A 4,451-nucleotide genomic window follows, 5' to 3' on the forward strand; every position below is an offset into this window, starting at 1 on the left:
GGTGTAAAGATGGAAGGCGACTGAGGAGGGAAAGGGAGGCGGACTGGAAAGGGGAAGAAGGGGGATTTTTTTTTTTTTTTTAAGCATTGCAAAGCCAGGGATAAACTGGTTCGCCAAGCACAGCTGACGGTTTGAGGTGCGGGCGGACTTTTCGGGCAAAATTGCTTGGACACGTGCTTGGCTGTGGACTCACATGCTGGCACGCGCGTAGGCAAACATACACATACATGCACGCGCGCGCGCGCACGCATTCACGCACGCACACACACGCTCGCAAGCACACACACACGCACACACATATATGCACACTATCTCTCTCTCTCTCTCTCTCTCTCTCTCTCTCTCTCTCACACACACACACACACACACACACACATCCGATTACCCGCCACCACCACCATGAGACTACCCACCACCCCACCACCACCACCACCACGTCCATCAGACTACACACCACCCCAACACCACCACCACCACCATCACACAACCCACCACCCCACTACCACCACCACCACCATCAGACTACCCACCACCCTACCACCACCACCACCATCAGACTACCCAACACCCCACCACCACACCACTACCACCACCATCAGACTACCCACCACCCCACCACCACCACCATCAGACTACCTACCACCCCACCACCCCACCACACCACCATCAGACTACCGACCACCCCACCACCCCACCACCACCACCACCACCATCAGACTACCCACCACCCCACCACCACCCCACCAATACCAATACCACCGCCATCATACTACCCACCACTATCCACCATCCCACCACCACCACACCACTACCATCACCGTCAGACTACCCACCACTACCCACCACCACACCACTACCATCACCATCAGACTACCCACCACCCCACCACCACCACACCATTACCACCACCATCAGAGTACTCACCACTACCTACCACAACCCACCACCACCACACCACTACCATCACAATCAGACTACCCACCACCCCACCACCACCACACCACTACCATCACAATCAGACTACCCACCACTACCAACCACCCCACCAATACCACCTCCATCAGACTACCCACCACCATGAAACTATCTACCACCACAACCACCATCAGACTACCCACCACCATCAGACTACCCACCACTACCCACCATCCCACCACCCCCACACCACTACCATCACCATCAGACTACCCACCGCTACCCCACCAGCCAACCACCTCTGCCATCAGACTACCCACCACCTAAAAGTTAAAAAAAAAAAAAAAAAAAAGTTTTTTAATAAAAAAAAAAAGTTTTTTTAATCAAAAGAAAAAAGTTTTTTAATAAAAAAAAAGGCGCGTTTTTGATCATTCTGATCCGTCCCAGAAAACGCAGTAAGTCTGCCTGAATGGCATGCACCTAAAACAAAAGCACCGAGCTCGTAGTGTAGTTGTGAGTTTTAAGTTCCAACCACACCACATCAAAATTGAAAAAAAAAACTGGTGTTTTTGCTAACCATGTTATTACCTTGATATCGTTCTGCTGGTGGCATCAGTGTTGTGTCAGATAGCCCCCCCCCCCCCCACCCCCCACCCACCCACCCACCTTCCTGGGCCAGTTATGCCTGTCGGTCATATCATCTCATGTAGGTGTCGTCGTTATAACCCGAATAAACTAATTAAAGCCCATTCCTAGATGGAAGAGAGCTTGGGAGTTCAAGATAGAAAAAAAAAAAAAGAAAGAAAGAAAGAAAAAAATAGGCGGAAATTGAGAAAGAAAGAGAAAAGGGGGGCCGGGGGGGGGGGGAGAAAATAAGGAAAAGAACAGAAATACAATGTGCATTCTCGTCATTCTCGCCATATGTGACTTAAGTCGAAGTGAGTGTGAGAAAATGCTGGCATTGGAGGATAAAACATAACTCGTAAAAGTTGGAAAATGCCCACCTGATGTCGGGGAGAGAGAGGGAGAGAGAGGGAGAGAGAGGGAGGGAAAGAGAGGGAAGGAGAGACAGACAGAAAGACAGACAGCCAGGCAGGCAGACAGAGAGTGAGTGAGTGAGTGAATGAATGAGAGAAACTGACAAAGACAGGGGGAGACAGACAGAGAGATAGGGGGTGAGAGACAGACAGACAAACAGACAGATAGACAGACAGACAGAACTCTAAAATATATGTTCAACGTATGTTGGCCACGGACCACAAGAGAAGCTGTAAGAAGAGTGAAGAAACATGCATAAAAGTGTGTGTGTGTGTGTGTGTGTGTGTGTGTGTGTGTGTGTGTGTGTGTGTGTGTGTGTGTGTGTGTGTGTGTGTGTGTGTGTGTGTGTTGTTGTTGTTGTTGTTGTCTTTTTTATTTATTTATTTTATTTATTTATTTATCTATTTATTTATCTTACTTTCATTTTTTTAAATTATATTATTATTAGTTAGTTAGTTATTTTGTTGTTTGTTTGTTTTCTTTTCTCAAGGCCTGACGAAGCGCGTTGGGCTGCTGGTCAGGCATCTGCTTGGCAGATGTGGTGTAGCGTATATGGATTTGTCCGAACGCAGTGACGCCTCCTTGAGCTACTGAAACTGAAACTGAAACTGCATAAAAGTGTGTGGGTGTGCAAGGCTTGAGGGACGGCTGTGTGTGGCATTGGCAGCGTTAGCTGGACACCATCAGCAAATAGCGTTTCGCCACAAGCAACGTGTTTAACCCTTTCACCGCCAGTCAATTTAGAGTGCAAAATTCCCTTGTGGTACAAACACAGAAAAGACAGTGGCTAAGAATAGCTGGGGATTCCCACCGCGATGTATAGAAACTATGGCCTACCCTACCACCGAACATTAAGAGCAGTAGGTTCATGGATAACAGACCAGTGAATGGTCACCTTTCAGTGACATGGGTCCTCTACCATGCCTGTGCATAAATGCGAGCCTGGCGGTGAAAGGGTTAAATGAACACAATAAAGCAGTGGAGATAAATGAACGTAAAACAACCATTTTCACGATGAATTTTCACGCGTACAAAAGTTCCAGAAGCATATTTCGTAATGAAAAGACGCTAGGAAATAGTTCCTGGCAAATCTACAAAACTAATTACTCCCATTTGTTGATCGCATGAAATATGGAGTGGTGGCCTAGAGGTAACGCGTCCGCCTAGGAAGCGAGAGAATCTGAGCGCGCTGGTTCGAATCACGGCACGGCCCCCGAAATTTTCTCCCCCTCCACTAGACCTTGAGTGGTGGTCTGGACGCTAGTCATTCGGATGAGACGATAAACCGAGGTCCCGTGTGCAGCATGCACTTAGCGCACGTAAAAGAAACCACGGCAACAAAAGGGTTGTTCCTTGCAAAATTCTGTAGAAAAATCCACTTCGATAGGAAAAACAAATAAAACTGCACGCAGGAAAAAATACCAAAAAAAATTGGGTGGCGCTGTAGTGTAGCGACGTGCTCTCCCTGGGGAGAGCAGCCCGAATTTCACACAGTGATAAAAAGAAATACAAATACAAATATATCTCTTGGTGAATCACGCCTGTGGATGATATCTATTTCTCGAAACAGTACATAAGTAAGAAGAAGTCAAACTGATTCTTTCATAAGCCTGATCTTTTAAATCATCACAGACTGAGCAATAAAACAACTATTCATGGGTGGAGGGGTGTGTGTGTGGGGATGTGGGTGTGAGGGTCTGGGGGTGTATGTGTGAGTGTGTGCGTGTTGTGTGTGTGTGGGTGAGTGTGGGTGTGGGTGTGTGTGCGTGTGTGTGTTTGTGTGTGTGTGTGTGTATGTGTGAGGGTGTGTGTGTGCGTGTGTGTGTGTGTGCGTGTGTGTATCTGCGTGTGTGTGAGTGTGTGCGCGCGCGCACGTGTGTGTGAACGTGTGCGTGTGTGCGTGCGTGTGTACGTGAATGTGTGTGTGTGTGTGCGTGCGTGCGTGCGTGTGCTTGAGTGGCTGTGTGTGTTTGTGTGTGTGTGTGTGTGTGTGTGTGTGTGTCTGTGTGTGTGTGTGTGTGTGTGTGTGTGTGTGTGTGTGTGTGTGTGTGTGTGTGTTATTCTGTTGCTTATCAAGATTATTTAATCATTTTCCCCCCTAGAAAGAAATCACATTTGATCACACCCTCCCTTCAAAGCTCACTTTGTTTTTTCCCTAAAGGAATAACATTCACATTCTCTTTTTTGGTCGACGTAGTGTGTGTGTGAGTGTGACAGTGTGAAAGAGGGAGATGAGGGGTAAGTAATAGTATCAGTATCAGTAGCTCAAGGAGGCGTCACTGCGTTCGGACAAATCCATATACGCTACACCACATCTACCAAGCAAATGCCTGACCAGCAGCGCAACACAACGCGTTTAGTCAGGCCTTGAAAAAACAAAAAATAAAATAAAATAAATAAGATATAACAAACAGAAAATCGCTCAGACTATATGTCATTCAAGTACAGACTATTTGCGTGCTCGAGCGCGCGTGTGCGTGCTTGTGTGTGTGTGTGTG

The sequence above is a fragment of the Babylonia areolata genome, chromosome 7 (genome assembly GCF_041734735.1).
Source record: "Babylonia areolata isolate BAREFJ2019XMU chromosome 7, ASM4173473v1, whole genome shotgun sequence".
NCBI lineage: Eukaryota > Metazoa > Mollusca > Gastropoda > Neogastropoda > Buccinidae > Babylonia > Babylonia areolata.